This window comes from Microtus oregoni, unplaced genomic scaffold, assembly GCF_018167655.1.
Source record: "Microtus oregoni isolate MIOR12 unplaced genomic scaffold, Mior012 000026F_ref0000081, whole genome shotgun sequence".
Classification (NCBI taxonomy): Eukaryota; Metazoa; Chordata; class Mammalia; order Rodentia; family Cricetidae; genus Microtus; species Microtus oregoni.
In genome coordinates this window covers 18,495,554-18,518,321 of record NW_024543085.1, presented here as the reverse complement: position 1 = coordinate 18,518,321, position 22,768 = coordinate 18,495,554, and the positions used below count along the sequence as shown (strand labels likewise).

At 39.2% G+C, this 22,768-nt stretch overlaps 1 pseudogene; it reads right to left on the bottom strand.

Annotated features, from left to right (window-relative positions):
* Positions 1-22,768, bottom strand: part of LOC121463269 — a 35,854-nt pseudogene that overhangs the window by 9,298 nt on the left and 3,788 nt on the right.

The window sequence follows — 22,768 nt, the reverse complement described above, 5'->3', positions numbered from 1 at the left end:
GTAATAAAGAAATCATCAGTTCTCATTTTATTATAGAATACTAGAGACTCGATAGATATTCAGGAAGCTAAGGAAATCTGGCCGAAGTATGAATAGGTAAGAGTTATTACTTGAATGGTGATTTATGTAATTAATATAAACAGAGTCAGAGACTCAAGGCCTAGAGTGTATACCACGCACAAGGCAGAGCCACAGCAATAGTGTGGCATCGAGTAAACCTGGGTCATAACCTTTACTTCAGCACCTTGTCAGCTGTGAACTACTAGACTGATGACCTAGCTAACATGCCTTGAACTGTGTTCCTCTTTTTAAAAATAGGGCTTGCACTGCTGAACATACAGAGGTCTTGCTATCTAGCAGAAGGGCTGGTATAACAGTAAATACACAATAGCTCCTCATATTCTCAGTCTTCTTTAACGGAAGATAAATATTTGCTCCCATGTTAGTCTCTTTTAAACATTTGTTTTGAAAACTCATTTGCTTCATCCCTCAGTGAGTGATGTGGGACAGCGCTGCCACATGGAGCCCTGCAAAGGTTCATATGGCTGATGAATTAATGAAGCAGCAATCACTGCTACCAGAAAGACGTGACTGTGGACTAGCCCGTAGGAGTACACTATGATGCTTATGAACTCCAATTACTCCCAATCGCAAAAGAATAACAAGGTTTTAATTAATGCCAACATCTGGCGATTAGCTAGCCTATAAATAATAACATTCCCTCGGGATTTGAAGTGTCCCTTTTCTCTGGTCCATCTGTGGGCTCTGGGGGGCCATTCTGGGGAGCACTGGAGATCACAGAGACGGGGAGACCGGAAGCTTGATGATGATGTACAGCTCAGAAGCTATCACAGGAAACGCCTCACTTCACTCTTTCCTGGGGAGGAATTGGGTCTTCTCGAGGACTCTTCTAAGGAAACCTTTCCCCCAGATCTGTTCCCCAGGCCGCACATGTCAGGCTGGCACTGTCGAGATGCCAAAGGTTTTTTTCCTTGTGGGGACGGCATCATTGACAGCCAGCTAATTCTCATGGGTGCCCCTTTGACGATGCATCTTCTCTTACCACACTGGCTACTGAACACTATGCTTAGTCTTTTCAAATGTCTGATTAACCTTTACTAAAATTTAATGGACATTAGAGTTGCTAAGCAGACTGCCTCAGTCTCGTTAATTCCTGTTGATTGTCTACCCCTGTGTGTGTCTAGGTCGGCCACCATTGCACTGGGAACACGCACATCCTGGGATTCCTGCTTCTTCTTACTTACCTTGTCTCCACTGCATCCCATTATCATCCCATCTGAGTGACGGAGTGCCTTCCCTGTAGAGCAGCATTTATGCAAGATTACTGATTGTCTTGCTCAACCTCTTTCAGTTACTTGCTGAGACAGCCTGTCTCACCTTGGGCGACTCCAGCAGAGAGGAACTGTGTGGAAAAATTGTAAGCTCCATGTCACAGACATTTCCGATCCTGTAAAGGGTCACAGCCATCTTTTCACACAATCTTAACCGCCTCCACGGCTGAGAGTATGCCCCTCCCTGCGTGCACCAACAAGCATGGCTCCATCTGCCAAAGGCAGGCACGTCTCCTTTTCTACCTCCTGTCTCCTTAAACTGTCTCAGAAATCTAACATTCAAAATTTTGCCATGTCCTACATTAAGGATATGGACTTATTTTACTCTGACCCTAGGCTAACAGAACTCTTTTTATACTGAGCACTAGTCTGAACACTAATATCTGGACAAATACCGTGTTTCAGCCACATTTACTGACCCAATTCCCATATTTTCTCAACTTGGACCAAATTTATTTCCGTTGTTAGGGGAGGAACTTGTAGATGAAGCTTTTCTCCATCATAGGCTTAAAAGACAGACTAGGCTCCTTCCTGTTTATGTTTAAACCTCCGTTTCTCAAAGAATGGGCTAAAACCCACCTGCAACCTTAACTGCAAATGGTTCTGTACTGCCTGTTCCAGGAAATGGCAATCATGTCTTTGTTTTTAAAAGTTATTATAACCATCTTGCAGCCCTACATTTGTTTGAAAAGATTTCTATGAGCACCTTGTTATGATTACCTTGCGATTGATTGTGCCTTTGCTTCAGGAGATCGTTATGACTAACTATGACTAACTGGTTATGCTTATGTTCAGCTTCAGCAACCCTGCCAATTTTTTCCACCAAGTCCCTCATTTGGATATCTCCTACCTGTGATCTAAGACACCTTGTCTTGACCATATCCCAGCCCCACAACTATGACAGAAGCCTCCTATCCCAGCAGAGGCCAGATCAGCATCCTGAAACACAGGTATAACTGCCCCCACTTTTCCCACACTCACTGAGCATAACTCAAACCACCCCTCATCTCCTCACCACTGTATCCAAGCCTTCATAGCCTGTGGAAATCTTCTACCCCATCAGAGGTCAGAGCAGCTCCCTGAAAACCAGGCAGAAGCATTCTACCCCACCAGAAGTCAGGCAAGCATTCTGAACCCCAGAGGACCCCCAGCCAGATCAGGGAATAGAATTTCAGGCCCCAGAAGACTGGAAAGGAAACAGAAACCAAGAAAGAAAACACCCATCCTACAAAGACAAACCCAACATCAGCACCTAGAACTATATTCACTCCAAATCCAGATGCCTAAACATCAGTGCAGTGTGGGAGGGAGAGAGATGGAATGGTTCATGTCCTGTGGACAGAGGCAGATCTGAAGAGGTGAAAGAGGTGATGAGTGGGCAGAAGTTGGTGGCAGTCAAGCCATAGTGATGTCTGAGCCTGGGCTGCTGCCAGGCCCATATCTGGGTGCATGGTTTTGTGACAGCCAGGCTCTGTGTTAACATCTGTGGCTCCTGATTTCACTGAAGGAAATACTTATGAGGGAAAGGGCTGCAGAGTTGACCCCACCCCTCACTGACTGAGGGAGGGTCGGCTGGTCCTCCCCCTTACCACTGTAGCACTAGGGAGAATGAGCCCTGTGCCTCACCTGGGCAACACAGTAGAGCTGACCCTGTAGACAAGGACACAGATGAGCTGACCCTGAGGTATGAAAGTCGGATCGCTGGTACCACCACCCTCGTCTGTGGTGTGGTGATGAGGGCGATGAAACGATGCCCTCTCCTCTTGCCTCTGTCACCTTTGGCAGATGAGGGAGCAGATCCCCCCTCCCTTTTCCAGTTGCAGCCCTCAGGAAACTGGTCCCTGCACCTTGTCTGGGAAGCATGATAGAGCTGACCCTGTTAACAGGGGTCTGAGTAAACCCTCCTAAGACCATGAGTTTGGGAGATCTGGTATGCCTCTCATCTGTCATATGGTATATGGGCAAGGGAGAGACAACCCACTAGCACCTGTGGTAGGTGGAAGAGCTGGCTCTGATGTCATAAGAGTGAGAGCATGGGGATCATGGGAGAGGGTTGAAGGGGAGGGGAGAGGTAGGGAGGGGAGCAAAGAAAAATGTACAGCTCAATAAAATGAATAAAAAATAAAATAAAGTTTAGGAAAAAAAAACGAATGGGAGAGGCTGTCCCTGCCCCTCACCAGCTGCAGCACTCGGGAGAGTGGCCCGTGCACCTCCCCTGGGCAACACAGTAGAGCTGGCCCTGATCATGTAGGTGTGGGAGAACTGATTCTGAGGGCAAGAGAACAAGAGGACCCCTTAGTCATCGCTGCATATGGTGAACTAGTCAGGGCAGTGCAAGAGAGCTCCCTCTAGTGGTGATGGCGGGACAGGGGCAGTGCGACCATCCCAACCCATCAAGTACCCAGGCCCATAACCAACCCATAACCCAGGGTTATGAGTTGATCCACCTCAACATCCACCCCACGTATGATCTGCTGGGGCACGTGAAGGTGAAGGGTCATGTCCTGCAGATCCAAAGTTGCAAGGTCTCCATGACACAGGGCAACAACAGGATATCCAAAGGGAGCTGCTGTGGAATAACCTTTCTGTATACTGTGAAAATTGTTGCTCTCAATGTTAATAAAAAGTTGATTGGTCAATAGCTAGGTAAAATTTTTCAGGGCAGAAAGAATACTGGGAAGAAGGGCAGAGTCTTGGGAGTCACAGGAGAATCAGAGAGAAGCAAGATGAATGTGCCATGTTGGAAGAAGGTATAGTCACATGGCGGAGGGTAGATAAAAATATGGGTTAATTTAAAATGTAAGAGTTAACTAGTAATCAGTCTGAGCTATCAGCTAAGAATTTATAATTAATAATAATTGTCTTAATGGTTATTTGGGAACAACTGCCGAGACATAGAGAAACTCTGCCTACAAGAAGCCCCTCCTGATTGCCCAGTATTGATGGTGTAGCAGAGACCAGAATCCTTGAACCAGACCAATAACTTTTTACAATGAACACTTATAAGTAAAGTGGACCAAAGGGTATGCTGTGTGTCTCTCTATATCACCCTACAGCTTCCCTAGAGAGATTTCTCTTTTTTAAGTTTTTCTCTTAAATTTTATTTTATTTTGGGGGGGAGGGTAGTTGAGAAGAAGGTGGATATGAAGGGATGTGGAGATGAATGGGATCAAGATGCATGATGTGAAACTCAGAAAGAATAAATAAAAAGAAAGTTAAAAATTAGAAATAGATACATTTTTCAAGGAAATTCCTGACACAAAATATCCAGGAAATCTGGAACATTATGAAAAGATGAAACCTAAGAATAGTAAGAATAGAAGAAGGAGAAGGTTCCCACCTGGAAGGTCATGAAAATATTTTTAACAAAATCATACAAGAAAAATTTCCTAACCTAAAGATGGACATGGCTATAATAAAAGTACAAGAAGCTTGCAGAACAACAAACATATTGGACCAGAAAAGAAAATCACCTTGACACATAGTAATCAAAACGTTGAACACACAGAACAAAAAATATTAAAAGCTAGAAGAGAAAAAAAGAACAAGTAATAAATAAAAGTAAAGCTATTAGAATTACGTATGACTTCTCAAAGGAGGCTCTAATAGCCAGAAAGACATGGACAGATATGTTGCAGACTCTAAGAGACCACAGATGCTAGGGTAGACTACTGTACCCAGAAAAACTTTCAACCATCATAGATGGAGAAAACATGATATTCCATAATAAAGTCAAATTTAAACAATATCTATCCACATATCTACCATCCCTGAAGATGGTATTAGAAGGAAAACCCCATCCAAAAAAGGATAAACACATGCTTGAAACACAGGCAATACACAATCTCACATCAGCATAACACCAATGGAAACACACACACTACCACTACCAACAACAAAATAACAGGAATTAGTAACCATCAATGATATCTCTGTCAGTGTCAATGGACTAAATTCCCCAATAAGAAGACGTGGGATAGCAGGGCAGTGGTAGCACACGCCTTTAATCCAAGCACTTGGGAGGCAGAGACAGGTAGATCTCTGTGAGTTCAAGGACAGCCTGGTCTATAAGAGCTATTTCCAGGACAGGCTCCAGACCTACAGAGAAACCCTGCCTTGAAAAACAAACAAACAAAAAAGAAGACACAGACTAACAAAATAAATGTGAAAATGATGAGATCCGTCCTTTTACTGCATACAAGAAACACATCTCAACATCAATGCTAGACATTACTTCAGAGTAAAAGGTTGGAAAAAGATTTTTGTAAGCAAATGGTTCCAAGAAACAAGCTGGTGTAGCTATTCTAATATCTAACAAAATAGACTTCAAGTCAAGATTAACCAAAAGAGATGAAGGATAGCTAATACTCATCAAAGGAAAAATTCATAAAGATGACATTTCAATTCTCAACATCTAATCCCTTGGTGCCAAAAAGAAGGGCATCCACATTTGTAAAAGAAACATTACTAAAGCTTAAGTAATGTATTGAATCTCACAAGTTGATAGTGGGAGATGTCAATATCCCACTCTCACCAATAGACAGGTCTCCCAGACAGAAACTAAGCAAAGAAATAATGGAGTTAACATCTTTCTCTTCAAAACATAAAAATCCCCAAATCCAACAAAAATTAAAACAAACTAATAAAAAGAAAACCAACAAGGCAAAAAAATATAGCAGAACAAAACAAAAAGCACACAGAAAACCAACTGGTTGTCCAATTCAGCTAGTTCTGAAAACATTTCATATGGACTGCTTAGGTTATAGTTAAGAATATAAGCAGGCAGTGGTGACTCACACGTTTAATCCCAGCGCTTGGAAGGCAGAGGCCGGTTGATCTCTGAGTCTGAGTTCAGCCTGGTTTACAGTGAGAGTTCCAGGACAGACAGGACTACACAGAGAAAGTCTCTCTCTCTCTTCCTCTATCTCTCTCAGTTTCTTTCTTTCTTTCTTTCTTTCTTTCTTTCTTTCTTTTTTCCTTCCTTCCTTCCTTTCTCTCTCTCTCTCTCTCTCTCTCTCTCTCTCTATATATATATATATGACACTCACACACACAGACGTATATATGCATGCAACAATTAGTAAATAAAAGACCATGAATTTGAAGGAGAGGAATAGAAAGGGCTTTGAGGGAGAAGAAGGATGGGAGAAATGTTCTAATAATTTATGGTCTTAAAAATTAAAATATTAAGTAAATAAACAAAAACATGGAGTACATTTTGTGATGGTCAACTATTTCTGGATATGAGTCCTGCCCTAGGTGTGATTGATTTATCCAATGAATTGGAGAAAACCGATTTTCTATTTCCCAGGAGATATCAATTGTGTGCCCTCCTTCCTTTTCTCCTCCTGTATTTGGACTAAATTTCTTAGCAGTTTCTGAAGTTTTGATCTTTCATCTTATATAAGAATAAAAAAAATTCCAGTTTAAAAATGATAGCTCATAATATTTTGAATAATTCACTAAAATGTTTTGAATATCTTTTATGAAAATATAGAAATTTCTCAGTTTTGAAAGATGTTTTCAAAATCTTTAAATCTATAACTCCAGTCAAATTTGAGGATGTATTAGTAATACATTTCTGGATAGACAAAATACACCTTTTCTCCTTGGTATGCTAGATAGATGTTCAATAAACATTTATTGAAAATTGACTGTGTTATAGGTACTGAGGATTCATTGATCCACATTAAACAGTGCATGAAATGATGGACTTTTGCAACAGTGTTGACTTGAAATATGCTGCTCCCTCATAGCTCTCATTTAGGGTATTGGGATTCAACAGCTCGCTTTATACAAAATGCCTTTGTCCCACAATCAAAATTTGTTTTTAATTAACCACTGTAGTTTTTTTTGAATGATTAGGATGTGAACAACATTCTATAGTTTAAATGGCATATACACATAACTTCATTCTGTTCAAATATTCATGAACATGATCAGATGTCTAGAATAATAGCACAATAACATGTTGTATCTGTTTATCTTCCACACTGGACTTCTCCCTGTCTGCTGGGAACTATGAAGTGAGTCTGTAAATAACTGTCTAAGCTTTTTAAAATGATTGTGCTGGAATTTGAGAAAGACAAGGAAAATTTTGACTTTTCTGTACTAAAAATCAGTTCATTGCCGAAAAACAGGATCAATGTGAAATGAATAGAGCAGAAAGATTTGTGCCTTTCCTACAGCTCTTGTAGGTCAATGGTGAAAGAATGAGGGGTGCTTCTGCAAAGGGGTTGTCCATGAGATGCAGTGCTGGGGACCACACTCTTCACACTGGCCTTGTGCACATTAGTGTTTCTTTCTGTCCTACTTTCTCTCCCCTGAAGCTCCCAGTCATACTGCTATTACCCCTTCCTCTGACTTAAAGAGTTATGGTTTTATAATTCTTCTATTAAAATTCTTGGTTTGTTTTCTATTATTTCCTCTTCATACCCTTTCATTAGGGAACATGATAAATACTACACTATGGAAACCGAGCCCTCTTTGACTTCAGTAAATGTAGAGAAAATTAGGCAAATCAAAAGTTACTCAGAACTAAAGTACTCTGTAGCTTTCATTAAAAATCAATCAAACTTAAACACCATGACTATGCTATGAAATAATATTTGAGAAGAAAATGGCTTTTCCAGCAAGATGCTAACCTCTGTCACTAAAAGCCTTTGTTAGTGTTCTCAGCAGAGTTACTTAATCTTAAAAAAAAGAAAAGAAAAAAAGAAAGAAAGAAAATCCAGTCTTTATCAGCTTCTTCAATGGCCAATTATTACCTGGCTACAAAGTTCGAGAGCTGACCCATGGATACTGCCTGGATTAATGGAGTGGAAAGCCCTTCTGTATATTGTTACTTTTATTAGTTAATAAATAAAATAGCCTCCTTAGCCTGTGATAGGGCAGAGAAGAGCAAGGTAGGGAAAACTCAAATGCTAGTTATTTAGGCAAGAAACTACTCTTTCCTCTACTGCTTTATGTTATGCTGTTTGAAATGGACATGCAGGACCCACAGAAAAATGACTGCTGAAGTTGCCTAAAGAAGGTGAGATGGTTCTTCAAGGTTCTTGCTTCATGAAAGAGTCTGCCAGACATTCTGTAAGACACAGGCAGGGATATGTCTCTGTCAATTCTAGAGTTTTGGAAGTTGCTAACAATGCACTTTCTGTTTATTTAGGTAATATTATATCCTTCTAGAGACTTTGATGGAGTTGAAAAATAGATATAGTTTCTTTAGTTATAATAAAAAATAAAGTGGATATAAATATTTTAACTAAAATTCTCGCTTTATAACTGTTTTGTTACATGTAATTTTGCTTTGTTAAAAAAATTTAATAGAATATTGAAGTGGTAGATTTGAGAAAGAATAGGGTTTAAATTCTTTGTTTTCCTTTTCATCAATCCATGTGCTGTGTGACCATAAACGCATGCTTTAAAATCGCCTTACATAAAAAGTCTTCAAAAAATAATTTTTATGGTTAGTCTTCTACTTTCCACACAGGATTATTGGTTGGATCAAAAGTTAATGCATGGGAAAACTTTTCAAAACCACACAGAAGTCATTGTTTGCAACTAGCTGAAAGAATTCCTTGGCTTACGTTTGTTCAGAACTGAAATTTGGATCAAGGTATATATTTAACAACATATTATCTATACAGACATTGTCGATTAGAAAAAAGTAAACAACAAACTATTAGAGGAGATGTTTGGCTAGAAGAACATCTTCTGTATTGCTTACTCTATATAAGACCGCTGACTTGAATCAGTCTCTACTTTCAGTAAGACTATTGCACACACTCCCTTTCATCAGTTTTTGGTATAAGGAAGATAAACAAGGATGCAAAAAAGCTTGATTAAGACACTAGAAACATGTTCATTGTCTTGTTTATTTGCTTTTGTTAATTTAGTGGGTTGACCATTTGGTTCACTATATTGCTGGAAGTATTCAAGTTAAAATAAAGTTAGTTTCTGAAGTTTCTGAGTGAAAACACTCATTTGAGCTGAAATTAACAGTGAGTTACAAGGAAATAATTGATGTAAAATAGTCTCTCTCTGTTTCATTCTCTATAAAATTTCATCTCTTTTAAACATCCCATTGTTTCTGAGGTTCATGACTACAGTACTGAAATACTGAATGGAATTGTTTGATTAGGGAACTTAGAATATACCAGCCCTGACTTATTGACTCTTTAGAGGTGGCAGGAGGAATACCAGAATCTGAACTAGAAAGAAGCATGTGGGCATAATTTTATATATTCCTGAGTCTACAACTCTATGTGTGTGTGTGTGTGTGTGTGTGTGTGTGTGTGTGTACCCTACCTGGATAACATATTTCTATGCTCCAGGAAGTCACTGGGAGGGTAGAAGGGACATGTGCTGTTTAATGTTTTTAAAGCATAGATTGTATTTAATCATTTTAACTTTAGTCATCTCCTTGGTTATTTCAAAAAAGTTAAAAATTATTTTTTGTCTGTTTTGTGCTTTGGTATGTGAAGTTCTTGTACTTCATTCAGCACATGTGGTAAGGAAGCAATATGCACATAGATCATAACTTATTGTGAGTGACAGAATAGAGAATCTTCTATTTGACTGAATTTGTGAGGATGTTCTAGATAGATGTTTGACTTGTCTGAGAGGCCATTGCTCTGTGTCTGGATGGAGTGCAATTGTCTCTTGGAAGCTTGACTTTACCTTCTGCTCAATGCCTCCTGCTCCAAACACAGCACAGCCCCCAGGGTTCTCATTAGTGATCTAGCCCCCTCAGATCATGTCATCACAGTTTGCATCCTGAGCTCAACCTGCAATCACGTCCTGGTTCCATACACGAAGATCCTCTTCAGGAAACTCTGCCCTTACCTGTGGCTTCTCATCACGTCTATGTGGCTCTTTTGCTTTTGAGACAAACTCAGATGCCACACATTGAGAGAGAAATGCTGGGAATCAATGCTCAACCATGACGATGGGGATGGTTAAGGAACTGGTGCCCGGTTATCCCTGCTCCCTCACTCCTCCACCTGAAAACTGAGAGATGCACACGTTAGCTTCTCACAGCACCTTCAGAGTTGAGTCAGGGTAAAATCTATGCATTCACAGACCCTATGGTGGCTATGCACCTTTTCCTCTATTACCTCTTCCACCCGATCACTGTCTTAGGTTTCTCATTCACAGATGAATTAGCCGAGTCTTGTCATTCTCAAAATGGCCTGAGGAGTCTAAACTAAATTAAGAAGTTAGGATTCATTTCTTTTTGCCTTCTACACGTTGTTTCTATCTAACTCACTAACTTTTATTTGTTGGAAGCATAAACAATTTAAACTATAAAAAATATCTTGCACTGAAAACAGAACAGCACACGCCTGTGTATAGACTAAGAGAATCATGGGAGGATTCTAGAAGGCTGGTCTGTGGTTCTAGTGCATCTTGCCTTGAAAGTTCTTTTTTTTCCTTTTTTTAAAATTTATTTATTTATTAAAGATTACTGTCTCTTCCCCGTCGCCGCCTCCAATCAAGTCCCCCTCCCTCGTCAGCCCAAAGAGCAATCAGGGTTCCCTGCCCTGTGGGAAGTCCAAGGACCACCCACCTCCATCCAGGTCTAGTAAGGTGAGCATCCAAACTGCCTAGGCTCCCACAAAGCCAGTATGTGCAGTAGGATCAAAACCCCATTGCCATTGTTCTTGAGTTCTCAGTAGTCCGCATTGTCTGCTATGTTCAGTTCTTATAGGACATATTGACAGAAGTCATACTTATAGTAAACTTGTTATATAAATTTCCATTGAAACTGTCTAAACAAGATACTAAACACCAATCCCACACTTATTTTATTTGCCATGAAATGTGCTCGTATTGCAAATCATTTTATAACTTCAATTAGGAAAGGAAAAGTCATACACAACTATATTGTGATTTCAGTGTTTATTGGCAAGAGAATTTTTTCTTTGAATTGTTTTACTTTTTTTATTCTGGTGAATAAAAGAAGACAGGGCTTAATTGCTGTGAAGAGACACCATTAACACAGCAATTCTTAAGCAAATAGAAAGCATGTAAATGGGACTGGCTTACAGCTACAGAGAAGGAGTCATGATCATCATGATAGAAAGCAGACAGGCATGACCTTGGAGCAATAGCAGAGAGCTTTACATCCTGATCCAGAGGCATCAGGCTGAGAGAGTGACACAGGACCTGGCATGGGATGTTGAAACCTCAAAGTTGACTCTTGTGACGCACTTCCTCCAACAAGCCCACATGTTTTCATTCTTCCAAACAGTCATTAACTTGGTCCCAGCATACAAACACATGAGCCTGTCGAGGTCACTCCCATTCAGACCACCATAGAGGCTCATCCATCCAACTTTAGTATGTAGCACTTGGTATTCTGAGGCAGGAGAATTGATATGAGTTTGAGGATAGCCTGAGCTCTATAGTGAGTTTCAGATCACCTTAGACTACAATAATAGATTCTGTCTTAAAATTTTTTTTTTTTAGCATGAGAAGAAATTGAAACTTAAATGGAAAATATGTTACATAAATACTGGGTTCTGGCATTGAAGACCACTTCCAAAATATAAGTCCAGCATCACAGACACTGACAGAAACAATTAATAAATGAGACCTCCTGAAACTGAAATGCTTCTGTAAAGCAAAGGACAAGGTCAACAAAACAAAATGACAGCCTACAGAATGGGAAAAGATCTTCACTAACACCACATCAGACAGAGGTCTGATCTCCAAAAAACACAAAGAACTGAAGAAATTGGTCACCAAAAGAACACGTAATCCAATAAAAATAAATGGACTACAGACCTAAATAGAGAACTCTCAACAGAGGAATCTAAAATGACTGAAAGAAACCTAAGGAAATGTTTAACATCTTTAATCATCAGAGAAATGCAAATCAAAACAACTCTGAGATTCCATTTTACACCTGTAAAAATGGCCAAGATCAAAAACACTGTTGACAACTTATGCTGGAGAGGTTGTGGGGTAAAGGGAACACTCCTGAATTGCTGGTGGGAGTGCAAGCTGGTACAGCTCCTTTGGATGTCAGTGTGGCAATTTCTCAGAATATTAGGAAACAACCTTCCTCAAGACCCAGTAATAACACTATTGGGAATATACCCAAAGGATGCTCAATCGTGCCACAAGGACATGTGCTCAACTATGTTCATAGCAGCTTTGTTTGTCATAGCCAGAACCTGGAAACAGCCTAAATACCCCTTGACCAAAGAATGGATATGGAAAATGTGGTACATTTACACAATGGAATACTACACAGCAGAAAAAAATGACATCTTGAACTTTACAGGAAAATGGATGGAACTAGAAAACATTATTTTGAGTAAGATAACCCAGACACAGAAAGACAATTATCACATGCACTCACTCATAGGTGGTTTATAAACATAAAGCAAAGAAAACCAGCCTGCAAATCACAATCCCAGAGAACTTAGACAACAATGAGGACACTAAGAGAGATTTACATAGATCTAATCTACATGGGAAGTAGAAAAAGACAAGATCTCCTGAGTAAATTGGGATCATGGGGAACTTGGGGGAGGATTGAAGAGGGGAGGGGAGAGGCAGGGTGGGGAGCAGAGAAAAATGTAGAGCTCAATAAAAAATTTTTTAAAAAGAAACACATGGCTATTTTCCAAAATGACTTTTGTACAAAACAAAATTGAGATCATTCAGTTATATAATTCAGCTAATTGGAAAGGTTTTTTTGTAATTTTAGAACAACAAATGGTATTTATAAAAAATAAATAAATACTGGGTTCTGGGCTTTATATGGTATTAGTTTAGTGTAAATAAAATGCATAATTTAGTCAATTACAAAAATTACAATTTCATTTTAAAAGTATTTAGTAAGAAAACATAAACATTCAGTTAAAATACCTAAAATTTTTCTAACCATGCATTTTCAGGATTATAGCTACAAATACTATTACCGTATCTGAGTTATTAATTTTAAAAGGAGTTTGGAAAGGAATAGTGACATGATTGATCATCTTCCTGGTTTCATAGACCAAGATTTTGTAATTGGGCTTGAAGTTCACATAATAAATTAATCACATTAAAAGCACATCCAGGACACTTAATACAATTACAATGATCTACAACCACCCCTGTATCTGGTTCCAACATATCTATCTTCATTACCCCAATTGGAGACCCGTACCCACATACCCTCCCATTCCCTGGTAATCACCAATGTGCTTTCACTAAGGATTTACCTATTCTGGAGATTTTGTAGAGAGTCATGCAGTATGTGGCCTTTCTTTCAGGCTTAATACACTTGCGATACTGTTTTTGTGGTTTCTTCATGTAGTAGCATGTCAGAATTTTATTTCTTTTTATTACAGAATAGGCTTCTACTACATATGTTATGTGAACAGAGTTTCTATGAACACGTGTGAATAAGCATCTGTTTGGATCCCTGTTCTCAGTTGGAGGACATTTAACTAAAAGTGGAATGCTGAGTTAAAGCAATTTTATCTGTAACATCCTGAGCAACTGCCAACCCTCCACAGCTGCTGCATCCTCTGCATCCTCACTAGTAAAACACAAGGGTCACAGTGTCCTGCATCCTTCCCAACATTTCCTCCCCTCTTTTGGTTTTGTTTTTTGTTGCAGCCATGTTGGTGGGTGTGAAGAGCTAGCTCATTGTGAGCTGTGTTTTGTTTTGACTTTTGTTTTTGAGATGGGTTTTTTTATGTAACCATAGGTGGCCTGAACCACTATGGCCATTGTGGCTGACTTAGAACTCCTTAATGACCTGTGATAAGCATCTTTTTATATGCTTTTTAGCTATTTTGTATCTTTGGAAAACTTTCTCAAGTCCTTTCTCCAGTGTTCAGTTGATCTGTCCTGTCAATTGTTAAATTATATGAGCTGTCATTATATCCTAGATACTGGACCCTTATTAGATATGACTTAAAAATACATTCTTGTGATTTGAAGGGTGTCCTTTCAATTTCTTTATAATTCCATTTAATGCACAAAAGTTTTTAATTTAGGAAACATCCACCAACTTGCTACTTTCTTTTTAGTTGCTTGGACTTTTGGTGTCACACTTAAGAATCCATTATCAAATCCAAGGTCACAAAAATTTAGTCACATTTTCTTCTGTCTTAAGTTTGGTTTCTTATGTGTAGATTGATGATGCATTTCAATTAAATTTTAAACAAGGTTGGAATCTAGTTTCATTCTTTTGCATATATGCTTCTGATTGTTATTATATTTTTGTATCTGCTCTAATTTATAATTCACTCACCTTCACTGTTTCCTCCTTTCTGCTAAAGTTAGTTTTGATTTATACTCTTTCTAGTCCATGGTAGAATAAGAGCATTATTTCGAGATCATACTTCTTTTAGAATTGACAGTTGACAATTTTTATTTGAGCACTCATTTAGATACTTTGGGATATCTTGCTTCTAATTTTGAAGAAAGCAAGAGAAGAGAATGTAAATTCAAGTTTTGATGTGCTTAATTGGGTTCCCTGTGAAACACTGATGTAGAAATAGTAGTTAGGAAGCAAGTGATGGTGCCTAGGATTTAGGAGAAGGGTATAGATTGAAAAGACATACTTATGAACATAAAATGAAGCATGAATGGAAGTCATAGTGATGGATAGTAATTAAAACCATGAATGGCATAAATTATACCTAAAAAGGATGGGCCTTTCACAAATGTTAGCATCTGAAGCTAAATAAGAAACAAGTAGTCAGTACAAAAAACATGGCAGGAACACATGAAAGGTCTTTAAGGATGGATGTGGAATAGAGAAATAGTGTTTGAGCTTAGATGCAAAGATATTGAGATGATGAGACAAATCAGGAGTGAACGGTGTCCTTCAGGTTCTGTGACAGTGGATAGGGCATCAGCAGAAGATGCTAGTTAGTTATTGCTTTATTGGATTGCTTAATTTTCTGTGATTTCTTCACCTATACATAAGTCTGTCACTGGCAGGTTACCTTGCTGTTTGGTTCTGAGTGATCTTGGCTCCCAAACTCAGCCCACCAACTTTGTAGTACACTGTGGTCACATACTCCCACATCATGAAGTAGCAATTATGGTGCATAGTAGAATCATTTACCTCTCATTTGATGAAGCAAACTGTTGCTTCTTAGATTCTTAGCTTTTAGAAGACTTTTCACTGTGGCCCTGTTAGTGGCTGTCTCTTCTGCGCTAATAGAAAACAGGTCAGCATTTTCTCATTAGTATTCTACTACAACAGATGAATGCAAAATATTTTATTTAATAGTTTACTTAGAGATATTTAGATTCCCTGGGAACATACCAGCCAAGCACTGGTAGGGTGAACAGGTAGGCTAAGGGTGTAGTAGAAGGAGTAGGTTGCCTGGCTAGTTTAATCTCTGAAATAACCACACAGAAATTGTATTAATTAAATTACTGCCTGGCCCATTATATCTAGCCTTGTCTTGGCCAACTCTCACATCTTGATCTAACCCATTTCTATTAACTTGTGTTCACCACGAGGTCATGGCTTACCGGGAAAGATTCAGCCTATCTGACCTGGCAGCTTCATGGTGGCTCGGGTCTATCTGCTGCTTTCTTCCCCCCAGAATAGTTATATCTTCTCCGCCTATCTAAGTTTTGCCCTATCAGGCCAAGCAGTTTCTTTATTGATTAACCAATGAAAGCAACACTAATACAGAAGGACCTCCTACACCACAAGGGCAGATCTTCACCAGTTCCACCTTTCTTCCAAATCAAATCACACAGTCTCTTCTCTAGCACTGTGGCAATCTGCGGCAGCTTTCCTCCCCTCTCGCTGCTTCCCCCATATCCAGTGGTTCATACAGCTGCTCCCCTCCAAGTACCCTCCCCCCCCATTCATTGCTTTGTCCCAGCCCTGAAATCCAGCATGCATTCCCTGGGAACCCACAGGCTACCTCAGTCAGGGAAATGAGTAGGCTAAATGTGCAGCTTTCCACTCTGCCTCCTCTCCTCCAAATCCAATCCCCTGATCTCACTCCACTCTCTGTGGCAGACCATCTGCTTCAGCCTCCTTCTCTCTGCCCCAACTTTAGCTGTTCTCGTAGATCTTCATTTCCAAACTGCCTCCCTACTCTGCCTGTTTTCCTAGGTCCAGCGGAGGCATTCTCTGGGAAGCCACCAGGAAAGCCTGCAAGGAAGCAGGGAGGTGAGCTTTAGTTCTTCATTTTCCCCTCCTCTGTTTTATTACCAGTCCTCTAGTCCCATCCCCACATCCTGAGCAGACTTCTTACTGTGGTTTCTTCTCATTCTCTGCCCTGTTTCCAGGGGACTAAGAAGATCCTGGTAAAATACTATTTTTTCTCTCTTCTGTGAATCAAAGAAGTGAAAGACCTATTCGACAAGGACTTCAAGTCTTTGAAAAAAAGAAATTGAAGAAGAGACCAGAAAATGAAAAGATCTCCCATGATCTTGGATAGGTAGGATCAACATAATAAAAATGGCAATCCTAACAAAAGTGATCTATAGATTCACTGCAATTCCCATCAAAATCCCAACACAAATTCTTCACAGAATTTGGGGAAATATGCTATGGGGGAAGGGGTGAATATGGAGAAACAGGAATGTGAGCAGCACTGGGGTGCATGATGTGAAATTCTCAAAGACTCAATAAAGAATTGTGGTTTTTTTTTAAGTTTCCCAACCAAAGCAAGTTCAGTACCAGATGGTTTGTAGTGCAGAATTCTACCAGGTTTCCAAGAAGGGTTAATGCCAATACTCCTCAAATTATTCCACAAAATAGAAATAAAAGGAACATTGCCCAATTCATTTCATGAGGGCCGCAGTTATTCTGATACCCAAAGCACATAAAGATCCTACAAAGAAAGAGAATTACAGACCAGTGTCCCTTATGAAGATAGATGTAAAAATACTCAATAGAATACTCTTAAACAGAATCAAAGAATATATCAAAATAATCATCCACCATGATCAAGTAAGCTTTATCCCAGAGATGCAGGGATGATTCAACACAAAAAAAAATTAGTCAATGTACTCTATGATATAAACAAACTGAAAGAAAACAAAAAACACAATCATCTAACTAGACGCTGAAAAGAACTTTGACAAAATCCAACACCCTTTCAAGACAACAGTTTTGGAGAGAGTAGGAATAAAAAGGACTTACCTAAACATAATAAAAGCACTTAACAGTGAGCCTATAGCCAACATCAAATTAAATGTGGAGAAACTCAAAGCAATTCCATTAAAATCAGGAACAAGATAAGGCTATCTATTCTGTCCATCCCTCTTCAATATAGTACTTGAAGTCTTAGCTAGAGAAATAAGTCAGCTGAAGGAGATCAAGGGGGTATCAATTAGGAAGCAGTATTTTCATTTGCAGATAATATGATAGTATGTATAAGTGACTCTAAAATTTCCAACTGAAGGACCTACAGCTCATAAACACATTCAGCAAAGCAGCTGGGTACAAAATTAATTCACAAAAATCAGTAGCTTTACTATATACAAATAATAAATGGGCTGAGAAAGAAATCAGGGAAATAACACCTTTCACATTAGCCTCAAATAATATAAAAGATTTTAGAGAAACTCTAAACTAGCAAATGAAAAACATATGATAAAAACTTCAAATGAAGAAACTGAAAAAGATATCAGAAGATGGAAAGATCTCCCATGCTCATGGATCAATAGGATTAACGTAGTAAAAATGGCCATCCTAGCAAAAGCAATCTACAGATTCAATGCAATCCCCACCAAAATTCCAGCACAATTCTTAGCAGACCTAAAAAGAACAACCTAACAACCTTTAGCTTCCACATGGAATTACAAAAATCTCAGAATAGCTAAAAAATAATCTTGAATAATGAAAGAACTGCTAGAGGTATCACAACCTCCAATTTCAAGTTCTATTATCATGTTATAAAAATAAAAATAGCTTGGTATTAGGGCAAAAATAGACACATTGATCCATGAAATTGAATTGCAAGCCCATGCATAAATCCACATATCAATGAACACTTAAGTTTTGATAAAGATGCCAGAAATACACACTGTTTAAAGGACACCATATTCAACAAATGGTGTTGGCCAAACTTGAGAGGTTCCTTTAGAAGAATCCCAACACTTATCACCATGCACAAAGTTCATCAAAGACCTCAGTTGATGGAAGACCTCAACATAAAACCATGTACACTGCAGCCCAAAGAAGAGAAAATGGAGTCTAACCTTGAACTCAGTGGGACAAGAAAAGCTTTCTGAAAAGAACACTCTTAAAACAGGCAGTAAGATTAAAATAAAGCACCCCATCAACCAGACAAAGTGAAAGCCTACAGAATAGGAAAATATTTTTATTAGCTGTTCATCTGATAGAGGGCTAATATCCAAAATATATAAAGAGCTTTGCAAATTAGATATCAAGGAAAAATAACCCAATTAAAAAAGGGTTACAAGTTTAAACAGAATTCTCAAAGGAGGAAACACAAATGTCTAAGAAACACTTAAGGAAAATTCAACATCCTTACTCATCAGTGAAATTAAGACTACTTTGAGATTTTATCTTACGTTTGTCAGAATGGCTAAGATCAATGAAACATGTGACAGGTCATGTTTCTAAGGATATAGTATAAAGAGTATTCATCCATTACTGTTGTAAGTACAAACTTGTACAGCCACTGTAGAAATCAATGTGGTTGTTCCGGTGGACTCTTGGAATAGATAGATCTACTTCAAGTTCCAGCTATACCACTCTTGGGCTTATACCCAAAGGTCACTTCATCCCAGGTACTATTGCTTAAACTTGTTCATTGCTACGTTATTTATAATATCCAGAGATGGTGAAAAATTTAGATGTCCCTCTATAGGAGAACGAATAAAGAAACTGTGGTATATTTACATAATGAAATATTACTCAACAGTTAAAAATTTTAAGTCATGAAATTTGCAGGTAAACAAATGGACCTAGAAAAAAATAATTTTGAGTGAGGTATTCCAGAGCCAGAAAGACAATATGGCATGTAACTATGTATATATGGATATTATCTATCAAGTCAATGATAACCAAGATTCTGTTTGTAGAACCACAGAGGAAAGGCATAAATTAAGTCACCGAGGAGGCTCATTTGGAAAAGAAAATAGAATAAATATTTATGGGTGGATGGGGGACTGGGATAGGAGGCTCAAGTGGAAAGGGGGGTGAAAGAGGGGAAAGAAAGAGAGAAAAAAGGGGGAGACAGCTAAATTAAGGTTCATTTGAGGGTTACTATGAAATTGTAGTACAGTAGAAACTTCCTAAATACCTGTATGAAGGTAATCTCAGTGAAATCTCTAAATTATGGGGGAAAGCACTGTCTCAACACACTATATCTCTTGTAACTAATTGAAGATTCCAATACTGGAATTGGTTTTATCTACCTAATTTTTTTGGCCAAAGGGGTCCCATGGGAGCTCCAAACAATCCGGGCTGTTGCTAAGGCAAAAGATTGCCCTCCACAAACTGACAGCAAGGCTCTATTGCTGAAGAGAACACTTTTACAAGTCATTGAACATGGAGAGGTAAAGCTGGTACCTACATATAGTCTTCACTTCTACATACTACTATCTTTGGTACAGGAAGGTATCTTGCATGCTACCAAAGGAGAAACATAAATATCAGCCAAGCCACAAATCTTTTGATGTACAATGATGTCCTGTCTACAAGATATGCTAGTTCAATGGTGGCACAAAGCATGTGGGGATAACCAATCATATCTGATTTGACTTGAAACCTACTCTACAAGATGAAACTCCATACCAGACAATGCTTGAATGACCAAGAACCTGAGAACAGATAGCCTAGGGACCAAGGGAAAAGCCAAATACTGCTTATTGCTTTAAAAATAAAAAATAAAATGACTCTTAATGATATTCTTCTATATTCACAGATCTGTGCCTTGTTTGGTAATCATCAGAGAATTTTCCTTCTGCAGCAAGCATATGGTGGCAACAAATACAGAGACAGTCAGACATTGTGTGGAAAGAGAGAGACCATGAAAAACTCAGTTCCAAATGGGACATCTTTATCAAATCCTTCTCCCTCAGGGCTCAGAGAGCCCTGTGAAAGAGGAAACAGAAAGGTGTAAGAGTCAGAGGAGATGGAAAACAAGACCCTCTAAATCATCAGGAACTGAAGCTCATATGAATTCACAAAGACTGAGAAAGGATGCACAGGGGCTGCACAAATCTGCACCAGATGGGGTCCTAGAGCTGGAGGGAGAAGCAGACACATGCCCCCATCACTAACCCAGAAGAACCTTCCGTTGATAACCACTTGCAAATGAAAATTTTGTTTCCACCAAGGGAGTCTCCCTGGGGAAACAAACTTCTCTTAAGGGTAGGCTGCAAGCCCAGCAGTAAATGGCCAACAGAATAAAACTCAGCAACATATTTGGAGGTTCCTTATCTCATAATATCAAAGGGGCCTTTCCTTTTTTTAATGTTGTTATTTTATTTATACATATATATATATATACATTTGTGTTTGCGCAGGCACACACACACATATTCTCTTTTTACCCTAGAGGTCCTCTACGAGTATTTTTATGGCTCCCAGGTCAGGTTTTAGGGATTGCCGAGTGTGTGAATGCGTGGGTCTGTTTCTAGGGCTTTCTCTCATGCTCTTTCCCTCCTTTTCGTTTGTTTTGTCCTCTTCCAATGTATTAGTTTTTGTTTTATCTTTTTATACTTTATTTCATTATTAAAAAAGGGGGGGAGAAGAAGAAGTGTTTAGCTCATGTGCTGAAAAGATTGCCCATTGTTGTACACATTTAGTACTACTGGAAAAGTCCGTGGATTGAATCTGTTCTCAGAAACCATAATGCCAGCACATTTAACACTTTAAAGGTACAGGGAAACTAACTCCTGAGAATAATCTCTACATGGAAAGATTCAGGGATGTTTGACCATTTGCTCTCCACCCGCCTTCTCTTCCTTCCATCTCCAATTTATGTTTCCTTGAAGCCCAGAGGAAGATTATTGGATCACTGTTTTCACTTCTTCTACTGCTCTCAATATCATTTTAGAAAGATGGAGCATTAATTTTAATTGTTCTTAATAATAAAAATTCAGAGTCAACTGTCAAGGGTGAAAGATCAGAGAAGCAGAGCAGTCACCCACTAGAGAGTTCTTACCTCTACCAATGCTCAGACTGAGGGGATCATCCTGTTTTTATGAATCCTTAGACTGAATGCTGTCTCTCAGAATCTTCAGACTGCATCTGAGCTCCTGTCTCCTCCTGCCTTATATTCCTCTCTTAGTCCAGGCCTATCATTCCTGTCTCTAACTCCTTAGTGCTGAAATTAAAGGCAAGTGATCCCAAGTGCTGGGATTGCCTTTGTGTGAGCTGTTCCTCTTTTGGACAGATTCAATCTCATATAGCCTGTGGTGACCTTGAACTCACAGAGACCCAAATGCCTCTGTCTCCTGAGTGCTGGGAATAAAGGTGTGCATCACTGCTACCTGGCCTCTATGGCTAACTACTGACTTAACTCTGCACTCTGATCTTCATGCAAGCTTTGTTAGATCATAAAATATCACTACAGAAAGACATTGACTTTTATTCTATTTGTTAGTATCATGGATGTATACGTGTATGTGATGTTCAGTGTAGGTAAGGGCACAGTAGTTTGAAAGAAAATGGCCCCTAAATGGAGTGGCACTATTAGGAGGTGTGGCGTTGTTGGAGTAGGTATAGTATTATTGGAGGAAATGTGTCACTGTGGGGTGGGCTTTGAGGTCTTATAAATGCTCAAGCCACACCTAATGAGTCAGTTCACTTCTTGTTGCCTGCAAGTCACGATATAGGACACTTGGCTACTTCTCCAGCATCATGTCTGTCTGTATGCCACCTTGTCACACCATGATGGTAATGGACTAAACCTCTGAAACTGTAAGCTGTCACCTCAAATGTTTTCCTTATAAGAGTTGCCATGTTCATAGCACCTCTTCATAGCAATAGAAATGCTAACTAAGACAATGTGATATGTGCCTACCACAATTTATATGTGCATGTCAGAAGACACTTTCTGCATGGGTTCTCTCCTTCCACTTCTTTGAGGCAGGGTCTCTCTTATTGTTTCTTCCAGGCTGTAATTTTTTTATTGTTTTTATTGAGCTATACATTTTTCTCTGCTCCCCTCCCTGTCTTTCCTCTCCCCCTCAGCTTACTCCTGAAGGGTATTATTTTCTCTTGACCTCTTTCTTTCTGCCTCTCTTTCCTGGGGGTGAGCAACACCCCACCATCACACACTTCTCCCATGATACACTGCCTCATTACAGACCTAGACATGAATCAAACCAAGTGTCTGCAGAGTGTAACTTGTAGGACACAAAGCCTAGAGAAGTTGTTGCTTTTTAACTTGATGCACACTGCACTGGGAAAGAAGAGGCTGGACCAAGCACATTGGTGTTCAAGGGCT